General features: G+C 40.1%; 1 protein-coding gene across 5 annotated transcripts in view; it reads left to right on the top strand.

Annotated features, from left to right (window-relative positions):
* rerea (arginine-glutamic acid dipeptide (RE) repeats a) overlaps positions 1–21,690 on the top strand; it is a 131,904-nt gene that overhangs the window by 26,522 nt on the left and 83,692 nt on the right. Inside the window, exon 2 of one of the 5 annotated variants that reach the window (XM_056732855.1) lies at positions 7,674–7,743. The exons of 3 other annotated variants lie outside the window; for them this stretch is intronic. The gene's annotated coding sequence lies outside the window, so the exon portion shown is untranslated. Of the gene's footprint in view, positions 1–7,673; positions 7,744–15,542; positions 16,141–21,690 lie in introns of those variants that run through there. One more of the 5 variants, XM_056732854.1, reaches the window with a different exon arrangement.

The raw sequence follows: 21,690 nt of genomic DNA, 5'->3' as shown, positions 1-21,690 counted from the left end.
TTGGAGAAAAAATGTCATTTAGTTCTTTTCCACGTCATTTCAGGGTAAGAGCATGCTCAGTCTGCATTGTTTTTTAACCTTGACTGCGTATTCAAATGTATAAAAAAGTATGTAGCGGGTTTGATACTCCCTGTCCATTAGTTTGCATGCTAACCCCATCTTCATTTACGTAGCCGAGTCAATCGCTCTCATAAAAGACCCTGAAGTGGTTCGCCTTCTGCACCGTCACACAGATGTGACATAAGCGTCAGTGTTCCAGCCCTCGCTCAGCGATTGCGATAGAAAATAGCACGGCGAGGAAATGGAGCTGACCTTGGATCAGTCTCCGCTGTAGCCGAGGTGATGTATAGGCTCAGCTCACCGTCTGGCAGTAAGTGAAAGCCATGTTTTTATTTTCCTGCAGAGGGCACCGTGTCAAGGCGCATAAGCGGGTTCATTTCACCCCCCTCCTTCGGTATCTACTGCCGTGGAATGTTAAATGTCAACCGTTGGCCTGATTTGGTAGAGCACCGATATTAGCCTGAATTGAATAAGGGTTGGCCGAAAGATGATTTGAATTTATTTGCAGAGGGCTGTGCTGAAGGAGCGGGTCAAGCTCGGTGGGAATATGTTTGAATGACTTGAGCAGATCTTTTCTGTCTACTCTTTTGTGTATGTATCTTTGAGGGCTATTTGTAACTGTCAAATGAAAATTTGGCCGCCATCTGTCGTAGCCATATTAAATAAAAGGAACAAATCTGTCAACGTAAGTGCACTCCGTTCTGTTCCTCGTGTGTAATAGAAAGGAATTTGAATTTGATGACATTTTGTCATAAATATTGCTCATAAAGGCCTTCACCGTCGTGCTTTTTAGCATAGTTATAAGTGTTTTTATAACAGATCAATTTTGTTTGACTAGTGGTGCCTGCTAAGGCAAGCATCACTGTGACTATTGCTCATATTTAAGGTCAGGTGTTTGTTCAGATCGCTAACCTAAAGTATTTGATTTTAATACCTATTAAGGCACTGTTTGTGCTACCCATATTAATTATACTTCAGATAGAGAAGATGGGTGCTATTCATTTTCTAAGCAGCCAGACTTAAAATGTTCATCTGGCAGACAATTAAACAGGCAATTAAACCAAAAAAGGAGCAAAGCTTTATCAGAGCACCAAGATATTGTAGCTCTCGGGTTGGGGTCTTTTAAAGTGGGCCAGTAAGCATCCACCTAGCAACCACACAGAACACCTTAGCAACATGCAAAAAACAATGCACCGTCCCAATTCGCCTACTTATACTATGTACTGTATTGTTTTTGTGACGGAAAAGTATCTATATTTTATTGCCTACCATAGCAGTATGCACGCATTTGGATATACCTTCGAAAAGGAAGCGACTGTTGTTGCCTAGACGACATTGTGATCATTAACAGTCACACACATTAAAATACAGTTCTTCCTTTTGTTTAGGAAGCAATTTCTTCATTCATTATTTCTGATGTAATGTTTACTGAACACTTACATGTATTAATTCAATTAAGCATTACTTTCTACTACTGTTCTATTTTAGACCACTTTGTAAGATGTAAGTACTGGTCCGGGAGCACTTCATTTTTTATTTTATTTTTTAATCTTACATATATAATGAAAAGAATATTAACTTATCATTCGGTTATAGATGTTCAGTGCATATTGTTTTGTTCAAACGTTCGTGTAGCGTTAAAAAAAGGAAACAGGAAGTAGCGTTGTTTACCTCTTTCAAAGTGGTCTTTTACAGAAGGGCGTCACTAAACTTTTCCCTCTCGCTGTGAGTTGTGGAAAATCAGCCGTTTGAGTGTTTTGTTCATGGATCTATACTTCAAATTTTCACCGGTCATAGCAGACCAGCTGGGCACTTTGATAATACTCATTTCAACTTACTATGATTTGGGACATACTATTCTAGTTTCGAATACTATTTAGGAGGATTAGTACAAAATGGGACGCAGGGTTGGAATCAGGCCTGGCTCCAGAAATGAGATGAAAGGTGGGCCAGGATTCAGGAGGGGGGATTTGGGGGTTAACTAACTATATAATTTTTTTTTGCCCCAAACTATTTAATATAAACAAACTATTTACAAAAGAACTATTTAGCTTTTTGAATAATTTTTATGTGTAGTATTAAAATTGTATAACATTTTTATTTTTTCATTCTTATGTACATATTTACATTTCCTTTACATTTTAATATTTAGTTGCTTAAGATTTGATGAAATTTTTCAAAGAGCTCTTCTATCATATTCACAGCATTAACTAACTTTAGAGAATTCAGTCACAGACTCATCAATGTCCATTGAGTCCATGTGTTATTGCAAGAACTTAAAGTACACGTTTTTTCCTCTCAGGAAGCATTGTTTCGAAACCATCCCCCGTCGGGTAAACCGCTAATATTTTATCTTAGGGGTGGAATAATCCTTCATGTTTCATTTGGGGTTCGGGTCGGGAAATAATGCGCGCAGGAGGAACACGGATCCAGTAGCCAAGACTATTTCGACTCACCTCAGCTGATACGAAGCTGCTTTTACACGGTCCTGTGCTTATTTGTGTTCAAGCTTTGTCTGAAGAGCTGGTTTCTAATTGCAGTGCGCTTTGCAGCGTTGAGCATTCTAGCCAATCGTGTGCAACTGATGGACAGCTATAATGAGGACTCCATACTCTTATCACAATTTAAATAAACGTTTTCTCATCATGCTCCTGGTCCCTTTTCTGCATTAAGCTTTATTAAGCCTTGATGGCAGCTTAGTCTTGAACGGCTTTGGTATAATTTTACAGAAAAAGGTGAAACTTGTTAATATCACATGAACAATATAGGCTATTTTTAACAAATTTTGCTTAATTTAAAACACATTTCATAAATCACTTATCAAATATAGAATAGCTTCTATTAGCTAACAATATTTTAGTGTATTCACTAATAGTTTCTCTCCCGAAACTCTGAAATATTTAGTTACTACAGTTACTAGTTACTAAATATGCATTACCCAGGAATTCCTAATATTTTGTTGATTGTTGCGTGAGAAAATAACAACCTGCAAAGAATTAATAACGAGTAATAAGTTTAATCTAATTTAATAGATGTGTCATAAATGAAATATTAATATAAATTAGTAGTAATATAAATTAAATAGTAAAGCATATATAACTAGCCACTAGCCAACCCGAAAGTTGACTTCGGTCCTGGTGTGTCCGTCTGATTTCCAAAGACCATTTTGTACTCTGTAAAACATTTGAGCATCCGTTCTGAGAAAGATGAGAAATGAGTTGTTTGTTGAGAGTGCTTTATTTTTGCTTTGTGAGAAGCCAGCATATCATTTATTATTTGCATACATTTTGGTTTTAAGTATCATCAGGCGTTCACCTCACTGCAGTTGTGTCTGTCAACAGGGCTTATTTGTATTTCCAGTGTTGATTATCATCTCACAGCCTTTCCAGTCGCCACCACTTAGCATTCTGAATAATATTAAGTTACCATCTCACAAAGAAGAGCTAAATGAACACAGCACTTCCGTTTTTTAAAGAGAGACACTAAAGGGAAGACTGCCGTTGCGGATGGCAGGACAGTGTGTCGTTGCTCGCTGATGGATGTGCAGGGCTGTCTGCTCAGCTCACTTACTTAATAGGGAGCGGTAGGCTTGTCACTGCATTTTTCTCTTTCGGCTGGAGAAGATGAGCGCCATGCTTGGCTAAGCACAGAACAGGCAGTCCATTTCACAAAGGTTAGCGCTGGCCTATAATGCAGGCTAATCAGCAGGTAATCTGTTTTCTTTCTGTTAGATTTCCCAGGTCAGCAGTGACCGCAGCACACGTCTTGTGTAAGTGAAGCAGGGATCATGATTTCTTATTTTCCAGGCTTTTGCCTTTCTGATTAGAGCGTCAGGATGTTGGGTCAAGTGGAGTGAGGTGAAGGCAGATTTGTTTTTATTTCTTGGTTTTGATGTTTCTAGTTTTCCCCCAAGCATGGAAACTACATTTCTATCGAGCCGACCGTTCCCCTGAGATGCTCGGCAACCTGTAGGCAAATGGAGTGCACTAGTTGGGGTTCTAGAAAAGCAGCCGGCAGCTTTTGTCCAAGAGCGTTTAGCATTAAATCGCACTGATCTAGTTAAAACAGGAGCATTTAAACCTCTAATCTCAGCCGCCAGCCTGGAAAAAGCACCAAGCTTTTTTTTTGTACAATCTAGATTGCATTTTTGAATAATGTACGTTTTCTGATGGCTGCCGAGTTGATGTAAGAGGTAACATAGACAGTACTACAGCACAGCTAAGTGCTTGAAAATGTCACTAAAGCAGTGTTAAGGGAATGAATGGATGGCTGATATAATGGTGTTTGACATGAGAGCCTTAGTCATGAGAGCTGTCAGTAGAGTTTCAAATCAGCCAGAGACTCGGGGGCCGCGGCAGGCGGGAAGTGAAGAATTTGTAACGCTGATTTTGAAGAGGAAGCGAAAAAGGAGTTAGAAAGAGAGAGAGAGATGAGATGTATAATGAGAGTCATTTTGAGTCATTCACAGACTCGTTTATCTCTGCACTTTGTCAACTAAGATGCAGTTTAATTCATTGTGCTGTTTGTTTCTACAGTATCCTGGATTGCTCTCTTTGACATGAAATCATAATTGACTTTTTTAATGAACGCCCTTAGTCTCTTTGAGCCTCATTGACGAAACGTGAGCAGAACGGATTTGCAAGTAACAATTTCTCTTTTGATTAAATGAGATTTGTTAATCATGTGATTTATTTAAAGCGATAGTTCACCCTAAAATGAAAATTTTGTCATCATTTACTCATCCATCTTTATACATTAATTTGTTCTGCTAAACACAAAGGAAGATATTTGGAAGAATGTCAGTAACCAATCAGATCTCATCCCCAATTTACTGCCATAGTAGGGAAATGAAATACTATAGGAGTCAGTGGGGGATGAAATCAAGAGGTTGCTTTAGACTTTTGAACAAATCCATCATAATCTATTATTTCCCTTCACTATGGTGCAAGGTGGTGCTATGGCTAATTAGCATGTTTACTCTCTGAACTTACTATATTTTAATACCGTTTAAAATATTAATTACAGACAAATGTTTATGTTCATATGTCCAGTCAGTAACAATGACAGGTGCCTGTAAACGTTTTTTTCGATCACTCACTTAAGCTGCGGTTTGGTCATGAATGTGCTGCTTCTGCTGCTCACCGAAGAGAGGAAACGGCGAGAGAGACATTTTTCCACTCACTGAAAGCTAATGTTTATCCAAAAAGACGCATTTTTAAGGGAAAAAAACTGTGTAAAGACTGCACCACTGCTCGCCTGTGTGTTAACAGTACCTCTGATGAGATCTGTTTGTTTGCTGACATTCTTCCAAATATCTTCCTTTGTGTTTAGCAGAACAAAGACATTTATTTAGGTTTGAAACAATTGAGGGTGAATAAATGATGGCAGAATTGTATTTTTGGGTGGTCCTTTTAAGTGCCTTTTTATATGTATGCATATTGTCTTCAACAAGGTTTTTAACTCTTTTCATGCCTCTCGAAACATCTCATTTTTTGTCTATATCAGGCTATGTCCTCTTTTTAGGAACATGTATGTGCTCGACAGTCACGTTGCTGTGAAGTTTGTTGGTTTATTCTCATTCCATACTCACTGAGAGAGAAACATGCGTGTAGACAGAGAGCTATAAACATGCAGCTGTTTATAAGGAGAAAGCCCAATGTTTTAATACAGTGATCTAATCCTGGGAGTTAATAACCTTTATCTGGAGTAATTGCAGAGAGGGCTAAATGCTCTCATTCTGTGGAACAGATGTCCCAAAGGCTCAAAAAAGGTTCACCAGATCCGTGGACATTTCGGGTGTCGTGGAAACAATTCTTTTTTTTAAGTATTAAATGAAAATAGACCATATGTTTGGACATGCAATGGATTCAGAGGTTAGGCAAACAGCAAATGTTGTTTTCCTCACACTCTCTGCAGCGCTTCTGATTTGGATCAATACCAAAATGTCGGCTTTGGCATGATAAAATCCGCTGGTACCTCATTATCAATACTAAATCAATATTTTTTGCAGCAGACAGATGAAATGAAACTGGGACTGTAAACAGATAATTTAATAATTAAATGTCAACTATTCATAATTTTCAAAATCAGTCACTGAGCAAGAACATAAAACATCAATGTTTGAATCAACATTCAAACTGTCTCTTTTCCTCTTGATTCGCAACTGTAAGATTATCATTTTAATTTATAAATTGAGATTGAATTTCGTGAGTAACCCATAAATTCATTTGACTTTATATGCTTGTTTGTAAATTAACATGCAGTTTAATGTTTTAAACAGAGATGGCGATATAGAGGCAAATGTCAAGCATTGCAGCTTCAAAAAAATTAAATGCAATATTTGTGCTTAAAAAACAAATATAAAAATGCATTTTTGCACAAACTGATAACGCCCGTTTTAAACATTTTCAAAAATCATGTTTTTATTGTGTTATCGTTTTGTTGTTGGTCTTAGTTAGCTGTATTTGATGAGTTATTATTACTTAATCAAAACAACCCAACTGCAATTTAATTGATATTAGTTGGAATTCACATTTTTTTTAATGTTTTTGCAAATGAACTCTTAATTGTTATTATTAGTTGAATCCAGTGTTAAATTGACAAGTTATTTATTAATTAATAATAACTATCATTTATTGTTTCCAAAGTCAATGAGCAATCGTGTTAAATAATCTCAACATTAGGCAAAATAACAGTGATTATAATTTTTGTCATAATCGAGCAGTCCTACTTACACTTATAAAACAAAGATATTTATTGCTGTCGTCTGCAAACTTAAACGGACATTAACAAACATTTGTAATAGATCTCAAGCAGTAACACCTCTATTTTTAGTTGTTGAACGTTTTTATTCTGTGTAGCCCTACTGCTGATTGAAAGCTTGGTTTTTCTACATTTCCACAATGAAAACACACACACACACACACACACACACACACACACATGAATGGAACAGTCTCTCCTATGTGAAATGTTGAGGATTAGCAGTAAGTGTGTTTCAGCCCTCATAAATCAAGCCTTCCAGGTGCTTTCTGGTTTCTCTCTGTAAGGCTAATGACTGCTGTGATGCTCGGCTAACGGATGCCTCTGAATGTAAAATGTCACTGTTTTCGAACAGGTGCTGCGAGGCGAGGTCCTGATGTTTTTATTTGCACAGCTCTGGCCGGGAGGCAAAGACAGAATAGGCTACTCGGGGAGCTGGATTGGGAGTTAAAGGCTTGTAGGAGGGCTAGAAATCCGTGTGTGCGTGTGGTTTTTTTGGGGTGGGGGAAAACCGCGTCTCTAGAGAGAGTTTATGTTTGTATTCATTTCTAAAGTGTAGAACCAAGCGACTGTGAAAGCGGCCGTTGCTTAGATCTTACGTGCTGTTCTTTTCTCCCGTTTTCCCCTCGCCACATTGTTTTTGACAGGAATAGACGTTTTGAAATAAATCATCAGTGTAATTCCAGGTGACTCATTAATCTTGCGTTTGTTTCCTCGTGTGCATAGAGCCGCAATGGCTGGATGCTGTTTCTTCATTTATTGCCTGCATTTACTCACTTATTCTCTCATGCATTCTTGATTTATTTCCTTCCTTTCTTTTCTTTGAACTTCTTTTTTTTTGCTTTCCCCAGAGTGTGGTAGTGTGAATGCTTGTAAAGAGGGCTGCGGGTCCTTGGAGACGTCGGGGTAAAGGCAGTCGAGGTTAGTAACAGCATTACAACTGTAAATCCAGCTGTTCCTGTCCTAACATCTTCTTCTTTTCCACCCCTTGATGCCAACAACACACCTCTGTGATGTTTTCCAGAAACCCCCTTTGTTAGTCTTTCAACAATCTGTTTGACTCAATTGCTACATGCTCTCTTTTCTAACACATCTACTGAACCATAACATGGTGATAATATCTGTTTATGAAGTAGAGCATAGCGCTAGCCATGGTCTTAGATTCAAACAAAAAAGACCAAATGGACAAACGCATAAACCTTAAAAGCACCAAATGTCACTTTGGATGCATAGTTTTAATGTTTTAAATGTGATCGTGTTAAGCCCCGCCCACATTTTTTAGCATCAAAACATGACCACGTTGCATGCTGACCAGCATCTGTGACGGGTGCATGTGATTTTTTTGATGTCACCCCTACGGCGATATTGATAAAGTCCCATACTGAATCATTGGAGCAAATTGTGATAATAAATCCAGCAATGATATGGAGGCAGCACCTCTTAAAGCACCAGAGTGGCTTACTTAATGAGTTTGATAATTGGCTTTCCGTTGGCTAAGTCTTCTCCCTCTCCTTCTTTGTCCCTGTGTTTCCCTTCGCCGCCTCTTTTTCTGCCTTTATTCCAGGGATCCGCAGTAGTATGAAGTGATGGGAACGATTGATCTTGAAAGAACAATGACGACTCACTTTTTAACTCCGCAACGTGACAAAATGGGACTTTAACAGTACTGTAACAGTGGCACTTTGGGTGGTCCAGTTGGTACATAGTGATTTTTTTCTCTTTGGGGAAGCTGCAACATTCAGCACTATATGGAGAGAGGTGTAGCCCACACGTTTTGTTCAAAAGCATGCAGCTAGACGAAGCATAGCTGAATGGAGTAGAACAAAGGAATGCAGTTTTTTGCTATTTTTACCTTGACGCACCACCTTCTTGAGATGCTTAAAAAACATCAAGATGCAATGCAAACGTTTAACACGTGTAAGGAGGCTCGACATTCCCTAATACTTTTGATTTATGGTACCGTATCGTATACGTGACTTAAGGTCCTTTGCATTCACCATGCACATCCATATAGGTCAACATAAAATCAGAAATGATCACATTTACTTTCGTAGCATCAAATTTTCATGATCCAATTGACAGAAAAAGCTGTTGTTTCTCATTGAATATCCCGTTTCACTCCTCGCAAAACTGTAATTAAATGACCTGCGAACGCCAGTTCACATCGAAAGCCACTCAGTGTCATCTCTCACATCACCGCAGCACCTTCACATGCAATTTTATAAAGCGATAGCACGCAGATACGTGAGAAATGCCTTCTGACATGAAGACAGGCTACGAAGACAACTGTCATGATGTCTTTGCTCGAGATTTTCGCAATCGCTCACGAGCCCACACACATGCCTGTCCTAAATACACGCTGACTCCGGTGTTAAAAACATCTCTGGAAAGATGTCAGCATTCAGCATGATTCAGAGCCCCAGCGGAGTCACTGTGACACTTTTACACTCAGCTAGGCTCGTGTAGATGGTATTGCTGGGTTTGTTTTTCACCGTCTGGAGGAATGTACCTGCAGTGAGGGAGAACAATGCTCCCTCTGTACTTCCTGCGAGCATTTCAAGTGCTACAGACCCGACCTTCTGTCATTTTGTTTGCATTCCTCGTCGTGCGCCAGCAAAATCAGCTCGACCCTCCATTTGGGTCAGAGGGGTGAAACTTTGAAATCTTAGGACAGGGCGACAAAAGTGTGAAACCCGGACCTTGCCAATTGAGTATGATCTCATCTGCATTTGAATGGTTTTCCAGCTGGTAGGCTCAGTCTAGGGTATGATGAGTTCTGAAACAACAGTGTGAGATACTGCTGAGAGCATTTACTGTTTGACAATAGCCTTAACGCTCTGCTTTAAGCTCTTTGGCTTTAAGATGTTAATAGAGCGGCGGAATGTTTTGCTTTTTTCTTTGCTCTCTTCGTTTTTGTATTTTCAGCAAAACAGCAAATTTTTATATTGCTGGAGAACATTTACATTGTTAATTGCTTGGTAATCGATTGAAAATTTTCATCATCTCGGGCCGAGAATGGTATCTTCGAGTAAAATATGATTTATTAGTCACACAAAGGTCTTGTTTTGCTTTGGATATGGTAGAAACTTGGCTTCTAGAGCGAGAGGTAAAGAATGAATCACCAACAGCAGCTTCTGAATTTCCCGCTGCTGTGAAAGTCATCAAACTTCACATTCAAGCTCGTCATGAACACACAGCATTCTTTTTATAACCTCTGGGAGATTTTTGTGTCTTTGTATTTTTCAGGCTGTTGTGTGATTCCTCATTCTGTCCATCGGGTGGCAGAGTTAGAGACTTTAAACGTGTTTCTCGCACAGCAGACACTAGCAGTGTGATCTAATGGGTCTAGACATCAGCTTAAAGCAACGTGCTCCATTCACTTCCTTTTTCTTTTTAGCCTTTAAAATGAATGGCATCCCAGTGGTGGCAAGCACAAAACACTAAAGGTTGAATTTGTGAGGCATTTTATATGCATCAAACCAAATTTGCACTGTATCTTGGATATTTTACAAGGGCTGGTCATTATAGCAAAAATTTTAACATTTGACAAAAAGGAGGTATTTGTTACCATTAGTTACCGTGATAGTTCACCCAAAAATGAAGATTTTGTCATCATTTACTCATACTCTTGTTCTAAAGAACACAAAAGAAGATATTTGAAGAAAGTTGGTAAACGAACAGCGCTGACACCCTTTCACTTCTATTGTATGGACACAAAACTAATGTAGGTCAATGGGTGCCGGTTAACACCATTCTTCAAAATATCTTCTTTTGTGTTCTGCAGAAGAAAGAAAGTCTTACAGGGTTTGAGAGCATTTTTGGGTGAACTATCACTTTAAAGCATTAGCTAACATGAACTAACAATGAGCCATTTTAATTTCTCATCATTTATTAATGTTAATGCCAGTGAAATTATGCTTGTTTGCATCAACTAATGCAAAGTTAAAAGTTTTGATTTTAAAATTGAATTAGTATATGCGGAAGTTAACATTAAATTAATTTTATACAGTAGAAGAATCGCGCATTGTTGTTAGTTTACAATAGGTTTGTGTTATTAGTGTTACTGCTAAAATAGTTAATTAATCAAAATCATAATTAAACATGAATTTGTTCAGAAATTTAAATTGGGATTTGATTTCTCAACAAATGAACCATTGTAGCCAGACAGCTGTTATTGATTTAAACATCAGTAAGTAAAATAAAGTAAAATATAATAACAATAATTAAGGCATATTTTAAGTAGGGTTTAAATATTCAATAACTTATTGAATCATTTAATTATTAAGTATTTGGTATTAAAGTATTTTCATTAATAAGAATCAATATAACATTTTTATCGACCTGTGTTTTTACTTCAAATTTTATTTAACAAAAAAATCTTGTGTTATTTACTTGGTTTTAGTTATTAGTGTAAATATTTAAAAACATCTTTGGCCGATTTAATATGTTTGATAATGAACAGTAACAAGCACCCAGGTAAGTGTTTTTAAGAAGCTTAATTTTTTTAACTGTGACAAATGCACCGCAGTTCTTCCTGTGAAACAGCATGCTCTGAATACATGTGGAATCAGGGGATGAGTAAGTAGCACCTGGGGAAGATTCTGTGTGTGTGTGTTGTATCTGTCTTGTGAGTGAAGTAAAGAGAATAGAAGAAGGAGGGGTCGATACCCAGATGGGCTATTTACCACCGGCAAACAAAGAAAATTAAGGCATTCAAATAGAAGCTTCACAGCCACTTAAAAAGCAGCGCGAGCCCGCGTATGAATTTGGCCGAGCACTTGTGTTTATTTTCAGAAGTAACCGCTCGTTTGGATTTAAGAACGAGTTTATGCACGAGGCTGAAAACTAGTCCGCCTGTCAGGCATTTCGTCACTCGCTCTCAGCGAGGTCTGTACTGTGTAATTACGTGACAAGATACACGAAAACCTCGCCTTCATGTCCTGATCTGATTTGTTTGCGGGTGATCTGGAATTGTAAACGTGAATGTTGCTTTTTCCTAATGTGATGGTTTTTCAATCAATCTGTCCCCTGAAAGATTAATTTTTATGAGTTTGTGTAGCTTGGCAATATGATAAATAAACCTTGCTGAAGTGTCACAGGGTTTGAGGTTTCGTGAGCCTGCCAAATATGGACGAATGGCAAAGTAAACAATATAACTATGTAGGGCTTGCCACAGGGTAATCTTTCAATGAAATTGAGCGTTCCTGCCTAGCATCAAAGGAGGTTTGCTTTGCTCTTTGTTACGTTTATGATGGTAAATACCGGGTTGGAAGGCAGTTATCTCTTTAACTACTGTTTAAAAGAGGAGGGCTTTAATGTTTTGGTATTTTCTCCTATAAAGTATTTGTCAGTAAGTGCAGAGAATCTCAGAATACCTTTGATGACACAGTTTGAGAAAATGTTTATGTGCCAAGAAGCACATTTCTTTAAACTGTTCCAGACCTCAATCTAACAATATCTTAACAGATTCCATGGAGATTAAAACCAGTTAGGTCTCCTTTATGAGCAGAAAGCTAAGCTACACATCCTGTAAAAAAACTTGTAAAAATATAAAACGTTTACTATCCTGTGGGCAGTGGACAAGGTTGCTTATTCGTATGAATTTGTACGATCTTATTTGTATGTTTACGTATGTTTCGCTTTCGCACCAGTGACGTTAGGTTTAGGGGTGAGGTTAGGGGAGAGGCTTCCATATTGCTTTTTTCCTAATAATCGTACATTTTAGTACAAATTAACAACAAATAAGCCACCTCGTAAAATATTTACAAATTCTCGTGAGATCATATTGTTATGTTTTACCCCATTAGCCCCATTACCCCTCCTTCAAGCTTCAAAACTTGCAAACAGTCTCATCCTAAAAGTGGCCAAAATGGCACCCGATGAATTGAAGTCAAAATTGTCTCACGAGTTTCTAGGAGAGAGGCTGTCAGCAGATGAAGCGCGCAAGCCTGCATGTGTTTGTGTTTGAAAGGAAAAAGGAAAATGGGGGTGGAAGTGGCTGGTGTCTGCTGAAGGGAAGCACGAGTGTTTGTTCTTGATGGCAGACATCTGAGTGTGAATATGACCTCTGGTGAAAAAAGTGGGCGAGAAAAGAAAAAGCAACGGTGCTTGCTGAGCTCACCCTCCACTTTCAGGCGCTCCGGACCACTGTTATTTTGTACAACTTTGAAATTGTCTGTTGTAGGCAGTGTAGTTTCCTTAAAGACACACGTTTTATGAGTGGGGGAATAAATCCTGTCTATCCCTGAAATAGTGTGAAAGATTAAGTTTAATTTCTTCATGCTGGTTTTACTGCTCGATAACTCGCTGAACCTTATACCGGGAACGTTGCTTTGAATGTTTTTCTTTTTTCGGTTTCCCTTCCACTTGTCTGATGATCCCCGGCGAATGCATTAAATGAAGTTACTAGATATGAGTGCTTAAGGGGCCAGGGCCTCCCAGGCTTGCCAAGCGCTCAGAAGCTTGGCTCACTCAACCATGTCATCTTTTCTTTCTCCTTTTTTGTTGTTCCAGCTACTGGCTGACTTATTAGTATCGCACTGCATTTAAAATCAGGGGTTTTCTATAGTCTTCAAATACCTATTGAAAGACAATCAAACAAGAGGAAGCGTAATAAATCAGTCATCTACAGCTAATGCGATGAAGCCTCATTCTGTTATTAAAAGGAGATCAGTAAAGACGGTTGTAACAAAGAACTTTCCACGTGCTCTTACCTTTATTTTTCTCATCATCACAGAAGATTTTTACTATTAAAATAAGTATTAGTAAGTCATTCACCCTGGCAGTCTTTCGTTTATTCATCGAATTGTCATCTCAAGCCACCTTTGTGAGGGGGTCAGAGTACAGTAGCTGAGGCATTGTGATGCGGAATTGAATGCAGGGCAGAACTGAATAGACACAGTCAGCTTCCCAGATACATGCTTAGGCCTGTAGAATGCAGAATGCTTTGCTTGTAAATGCACCGGTTGTCTCCTTTCATTATCGGTTAATGGTGCCCAACTTGACAGGGCCATGTGATAAACAGAGGAGCTGTGAAATCCTGGAGGTGGAGTTCTCGTCTGCCTGATAATGGGATCTCATCTGCTGTTGCGAATGCGTGTGGAACAGCCATCTGAGTGCATGAAATGCAAAGCATTCACCCTTGAAATAATTTTGCTTCTCATAAACCAACTCGAATGGCTTACATTTCTCCAGAACGCCCTGCTCGTGTTGTGCGTGCTGCTCGATAAATACGTCGGAACGGTAGGTGTTTTACAGCATGCGTTAGCTGAAAATGTATTAGAGCCATCAGGGCGATTATGTTACCACTGCGTTTTGAGAATAAACAGTCGAAGGGCTCTGCGTTCACTTTAGTGATGTAATAACGAATGTCAGTCGTCCAGACGATGTGTTTCTTTGTAAACAACATCACAAAGATTTAATATCCATCAAATAAGCACAATCTATACATCGTTCTGCTTTCCTCTGGAACACGCACCCAACGTCGTGACTCATTTGTGAGCCGTAATTAACTCTCCGCCACCATGTCAAACGCATTGTTGTGTATTTTTCTCACGAGGCACTGGCTAATCTCCCATTGGCTGATAGCACCGATTGGTATCTCTTTGAAAACTGCATTCTCTAAATATCTTACTCTTGCACAGCGAGGATCTCGCATAAGCAAGTGACTCAGGTTTCCTGTTGGGCACATTGTAAGTGCTATCAGGGCGGCTCGGGGAGATAAATATGGATGCACTTGAGTAAATGTAATAAATACGCCTGAATGTGAATCTCAAACGCTTTCCAGGAGGGGCGGAGGAAGCCTGCTGGGGTGTGAGCGTGTGTGTGTGTGCGGTTGCAAGGCAGAGCTAAGGATTGTCAGGAGAAACAGAAGTCACACTGTCTGTGGCTTCCCTGGAGCTGGAAAACGTTTGCCAGCACTGGGATCACTAGGGACACCTCCTCCTTTTGAGAAGCTGACAGGCTACATGGTTTGCAGCACAATAAAGGGCCCGCAGTACACCAAACTCAGTTCCTATTGATCTTTGGCTGCCTCCGCAAATATATAACGTTGATGTTGGTTGGGGTGGAGAATATCCTGCTCTTTTGTGTGTGTGTTAGATTGTTACAACATACTAATGAAATGCTGTACCGTATTTGTTCTGTATGCAAACATAAATCAGTTGTGCTTCCTAAAGCACCAACAATGAAAGGAGAACGCATGCTCATCTTTGTTCAAATGCACAAATGTGAATAGGCCTACATGGATCTGACACATTGTCGAAAAAAAGAGTAATTAATTCATTATGTGAATATGCAAATGAGACTGTCAACCCAGCGCGCAACGTACGCGTGACACGCACTGGTTGTTTTGTTCTCAAGCCCCAATCGTTTGGCTTTTTACAGCGCGACAATTAAAACAGCGCGTTCATTATTGGTCACCAAAAATCAATAGGGGAATATGTGGTTTGTTTAAACGGTAGGATGTTGCTACTTGGGTGTGTTTATTTCCGATCATCTGGAAGGGTGGAGGTGGAGTCGCCCGCGGCATTAATATTCCTCGCAGCGTTCGTGTGAATGCGCGCGGTTACACCGGATTCAACATCTTGCTTACCGATGCACTTTCTTTACCGACCGTATCCCTACGGTTCGCGATCGATCACGACTCCCGCGCACTCGTCTGTCTCCGACGTTCACTTGAATCCAGTCCATGTTTTTGTTTTGTTCGCTTTTTAGAAGTGGTGTGCGGTGGAGGGGAGGGGGTAATTCTCCTTCACTAGTGCCTGGATAAAGAAAGACTAGGTCAGCCATGTGGATGCGTCTGTTGAACAGCTGAAGAGGAGGAGGAGGGGTTACACAGAAAGAGAGATAGAGAACGTGGTGTGTGCATATGAAAGAAAGCGCGAGGGGGAGAGAGAGAGCGCGCGCGCGTGCGTATGTGTGTGTGAAAAGGAAGCGGAGTCTGTAAACGGCGAACTCAGTGATTTACCCTCCACAAACTACCGCACCGTATCAAGCTTTACTTCTCCGAAAGCGTAAAAGCTTTCGGAGTTATCGCGCGGCTGAAGGAGGGGGAACCGCGCGCGTTCAGAAAAGAGTCCCCGGGCGGTGTGAACGCGCATAAATTAGTAAAGCGAGGTCGTCTTTTGTTGAGGCATTTTCCCGGTTTCTCATGTGTATGGACATAGGCTCTCTCGGGATAAAGTATCAGCCCTCGGGTTCTTGGATTTTGGCCCAGGCCAAGAAGTTCGCGGGGTCGCCTTGGAGGAATCAGACGCGGAATCGTGTTTGAAGTTGTTTGCAGCGGTCCGATCGGAACTTAGATCATCATACTGGCGGGTGAGTAGCGCCTCGGCGACATTGACTATGTGGGGAGTGAAAAAAAGAGAAAGATAGAGGGAGTTTAGAGGGCTCGAGTGGGTGGGAAGGTAAATGGGGGGATAGAGATGGAATGTTGGCAATTGCTGGAGGCTTAGAAGTTGAAAGCAGCCTGTTTTTTATTGCGTGTTTCGCTTTTGATTCCCCGTTGAAAGACAAGCAGTGTGTAATATTTTAAGGATGCTTTATGACTTCTAGTGAGCAGTCTATCAAGTTGGATACATTGTTGTTTCAGGCGTTTTTTCTTTCTTTGTCACTCGTTTTTCTTTCAAATTGGCCCAACCAAAGGCGGTTTTATAACCATCCTCAGCTATTTCAACTCTTGAAAAGTTTGTGTCCATTTTCTATTTTATGAAGTGAGGAGCTGGTATGCATTAAGTGCATTGTTGATGCTTTGGGTGGCAGCTTTAATGGTGCATTTAGACATGGAGGTGCTTTTGCTGTGAATCATCCATACATTAAGCGTGGCGTTTATCTCAAGTCTTTAGCATTATCAAGCACAATCTTTATTGGCATCCAGACTTACAAAGTAATCCACAATATAATCACAGCAGTGTATCTGGAATGAACCCCCACCAACCCCCTTTGCTTTCCTTTAGAGATTGGAAGTGATGAGTTAAGACCTTTTGTTTACTAAAAACCCGAGCAGAGCTTTCCGTAGACTTGCCTGACCAGTTGGTGTCTGGCGTGGGATAGTCAAGTAAGCCTTACTTGTCTTTGTTAACTGAAACACAAACTAATGACAACAAACAGGGTTGTTCGAACTCACTGTGTTATGTCGGTGCTAAAGACTAAAGGGCCTTGTCTGTTACTGGGGGGTAACTTGGGTGGTGGTTGGAAAGACTTGTCTGAAACAGTTTTTGTTTCACCGCCTGCCTTATCTGATCTTGTTCTCCATGCTGTGCATGTGGAGGAAGCAGCTTGGATTCCCTCTTTGGTTTAGTTGTCATACTTTAAATTCATGTGACTTTTGAATATGTTCATTTCCTTAGGGTAACTTGTACAGAGGCCAACATATTTGGTTACTAGCATCTACAAGAGATGTAGCTATTTATATTAGAGAAGGCCTACTCTTTTGTGCCATCAACCCATCCCCCACACAAGCGTGTCTTTTTCCTTTTCACTTGTTTATCATTTAATCCCAAGCAACAAGATGGTAATTGTTGAATCTGAGCTTTGAGGTTTCTGGGAACAGAACTGTTAGTTTTGTTTAGGGTTCCTGATAAACCCAGGGTCACAGACTCGTGTGGTCACAGCGGTCTGTTTAATCACAAGGATAAAGATTAAATGTTACCAAAAGATGAAATTGACCGGTATATAGAGTAGACACATTGACATCATTAATCTCTTATCAAAACATTATGTATAAAGTGTCTGTCCTAATCCTTCGGTTTATAGAAAATGGAGAGGAGAGAAGAAAAGCTTTTATAAACCTTGTTACACATGCCATGGCTTTGAGGGTAGCCTGAGGTGGAAGAAATCAAACATTTAGTGAAGCGTCTCTCCTGCAGAGGAACTAAAGAGTACAGCGAGAAACAGAATGTTTTTCATTGTCTTTTGTTACACTCAGGGAAACCTGTTTGAGCTAGATTACGTCCAAATACACATATTTAAATTCAGCCTGCTGTTAATTGAAATCTTTCACGTTTGTAGTGGCGCGTGCTTGCAAAGCATTTGTGATTTCTAAGCCAAACAGTAGCATGTTTTGATTAAAATAGAGAATTGTAAATAAGGAATCGTTTGGCGTTTTGAAACTTCTTGTGTGAGGTTTCTGTCATCTTTAGTAGATGGCTCTTTCTTACTCTCTTTTTAAACGACTTCTTTCTAACAACGAGCAGGCTGTATATTTTAATGTTCCCATTATGATACATCTGGGTGCCGGGCCTTCGTTTTCAGTGTGTGGGTGTATGATTAACTGTGTCATCCTTCTCCCTTAATAACTGCTTGGCTCTTTGCTTGAGCAGTCGAGAATGGCTGCTAAATGTTTAATGCCTAAGCGCACAATAACATTTAGGCTGTGTGTTTTCAAAGCAGAACGCGCACCAGAAAAAAAGCAGATTTGGTGTTTTGCGCTTAATTGAATCGAATCATCTTGGGTCTCGTTTTTTATTTTTTAAGAGCAGAGATACAATTTCGTCAGCAAGTGTATCTTAAGCATTCTTAGCATTGATTTGCCTGTGTGTGATCCCCCGCCTTTAAAAGCATCAAACGGCCGATAGCTGGATCAAAGACCGTGTGGCGGGGCTGACGGAGGGGTTTCTTCACAGAATGTGTTGTAGCGGATCAGTTGATGCGCGGCGCATGCTGAATGTTTGACAGGGCTTGGGCAGGCATGTTATTTAATCTGCTCGCATGATGGAACTGGCTGGTATTACACTGCACATCTACTCTCTAATGGTGTCGCATCTATAAGCTCAGTTGTGTGAGGCAAGGCAGGGTAATGTTATGCTTAATGAATTGGAGAAAGGGCAGAGGTGATTAATGTCATGTTTGAGCTTCCTGTTGCTTTGTGTTGTCAGAAAGCTGTGGTTATCACAGTCAAAACCTCAATAAATCTTTATCCGAGTTGCATTGGTAACGGCTTGATTGACTAAGAGCCTATTAATTTAAAAGTGTTTCTGGAAGATAGTCCAGAACGATTGTTACGATGGGTCGCCCCCAGCGTTTATAGGTTGGGCTTTGTGTCTTGCAGGTAGACTCTCCTTTGTTTACAAGAATGTGTTGGCACTTTCCCCTTGATAATAGATACAGTAACCACAGGCGCCTGCTCATAGCCCTGGTGACAAAGAGACCTGACACTGTCAAACTATAAACAGCCCAAGCAGCTGAGTCGTCTGAATGCTTCTGCAGCAGCAAGTACTAGCGGCAGATTGATATCGGTCTGGTAATAGGCTCGTCTTTGTTCGACTCATTCCTCAGGCTTCACGGGTACACGATACCGTTTTTCAGCAACATTCCCTGTGACTTATTTGTTTCTATTTCTCTTCTTTCCATGATGAGTTTAACCCGATCAACCTTTAGCAGTTAGCATACCTCCAGGACCGAATCGGCTCATTTATACGTTAAACATATATCTTTGCGGAAAGGAGGCTTGTTGATGTCAAATAAATGTAAACGCGAGGAGTGAGAGAAGTTAATGGGTATAATTGAAACAGATATTTTTTTAATAAGCCCTAAAGCAGCTGAGCCCTTGCTCGAGATGTCTCACACATGTTAAGTGAGAGGGGACATCTGGACCTGTTAATTCAGCACATGGTCATAAAGTGAGGTTGGGGTCCCACAGGCCCCACTGTTTTCCTGCTCTGTTAGGGATGTCAGATGGAGTCTTTACGTTTTTCTGCCTGGACACCCCTCCTTGTATTAACTCTGTTCTTGTCATTGAGACTCCGATGGAGAAAACACCCCTGAAAAATGGGCTGGGTTGGAGCGCTTCCTGCTTGGTACTAGTTCCAATATTATCAGACAATTTTTTGCATCAGTTTTTAAGTTGCTTAAATTTTTCCTCTTTTGTACTTTATAAATGTAATGTTTTTTTTTCTTCATCCAGCTTAAAGCTGATAAATATGACACTCAAAAGCAGAATCTAATTTCTGTGATTAGTAATGGTGGGTGGACAAGCGTTCATCAAGATCACTACATTACAGTCACGCTACGCTATGTTAGCAAGGGCCAATTGACATAAACATTGCTAAAAGAGAACAGAAACGGGGATTGTTAGCCAAAGAGACGCAAGAAGCCAAGATAGGTCATCTGTATGCAGAATGCAGGCATGTTTATTTTCTTTCAGAAGAATTGTTCATTTTAAGGGAGATACTGATTACTTTTCAGCTAGATTGCCACTTTTCAGCTAGATTGCCACTTTTCAGCTAGACCGCCTCTTCTCGGGCAGGTGATTTATTTATTTAAGGTGGTGATCTTTTTGTGACACTATACACATTGTTCTGAACAAACTAGGCCGGCTGTTGTTGAATAATGGCACAGTTGATGTATCTCTTATCAAATAAATCTGTTGGGCAGTCTTAGCTGGCAGAAGAAAAGACATTTTCTCATCCTAATAATGTGAAAATAGTTTTATGAAGTAGGTGAAGAAGTGCCTTGAAACATTTGTGGCTGTTAAAAAACCCTCACCTACAGCAATATGAATTCAGACGTGAAAAGGTTAAGCTGGATTTAAGCGTAACCATATTTAATGAAAGAACATATGATGGAAGTCATGCGCTCGTATTTGGTTGACTGATCTTATTAAATGCTAGCGTTCTGGGTTTTTTGTGTCAGTGGTTTTCCTCAACATGTAACGTGACTTTCTGTATTGAGTAATGGCAGAACTGTATGAGTTTAGGTCATCCCGAGCTTGGTGCCCTGCATGGGTTTGACAATGTTTTGGGCACCGCCCCTCAACCTCACACATACCTCTGCAATGGTCCAAGGCTGGAACATTGTATTGAATGCAGCTGTCAGGGTGGTTGAGGTGTGAACTTGTGAGAGCAAGGCCAGTTGCATGCCACGATGTCCCAGCGGTGCAGAGTGTGACAGTTTATCAGATGTCTAAGCTTTGTGCCTTCTAGACAAGAAAACAATGGCTTTTAGATGTCTCTGCTTGGCCCAAGGAAGTTTCTTTTCTTTCAAGAACTTCCATCGGTGCAGAAACTCAGTCTGTCTGTCTGGGGTGGCGGTGCAGAGGTTAAAGCTCTGTTCTTGTAACCCAGATGTTCTAGGTTCAAACCACATGGGTGATCTATGAGCAGGAAATTTGCTGTGCACCGTTATGAATATTTTGCCCTTGAGAAAAGGTACTTGTGTTATCTGCAGTGAAACTGTCCTTGTAGAAAGTGTAGCGAGTCGGTGTCAAAGTTATTTGTCAATTTGATGACTTGTACATCTTTTTGGTATCTGTTTCAAGTGCGGGTATGCTTTTTAAGTCTCCACAGCAAGAGCAAAATGGGATCAATATTTACATTCATAGGTAGATTATGATCGTGATGGGCACGTTTGTTTTTGAAACGCTTTCTCCACAAGGTGTTTTGAATTGCAGTGAGAAAACGGTCTGTCTTTCATCACAAACTTGAAAAAGCAGCAGACGCTTTTCTTTAACTAGGCCAACCTCAGCGCCAGGGTCAATAGCGCAGCCTTTAGGGAATTGTGGCTGACATGTTTGCCGTCAAAGATTGTTCGCTGAATCTGCCTAATTAACCTTTTTACAAGAATTCTTTCGGCTTGTTTTGCATTCATAATTTGTTTGGCAAACTTTCCTCAGAAATTTGACATGCGGTGTTCTGAAAATTCAATGTATTTTCAAAATAACGTTTAGTTTTGGGCTAAATATTTTCATGTGAACAGTTCATCAAAGAAATCGTTGAGTAACAGAAACCTTTTAACTGGAACATGAACTTCCTTATGTCACTGTTTGTGTTTGAATAAGCGAAACATGCTACTAATTAAGATCTTGTGCTTCGACATCAGAGTTTCTCATCTCTGATGTTTCACCGAGGTGAACAAAGGGGGCTGCGGGTC

This window comes from Triplophysa dalaica, chromosome 20, assembly GCF_015846415.1.
Source record: "Triplophysa dalaica isolate WHDGS20190420 chromosome 20, ASM1584641v1, whole genome shotgun sequence".
Lineage (NCBI taxonomy): Eukaryota > Metazoa > Chordata > Actinopteri > Cypriniformes > Nemacheilidae > Triplophysa > Triplophysa dalaica.
This window is presented reverse-complemented; position numbering and strand designations above follow the sequence as displayed.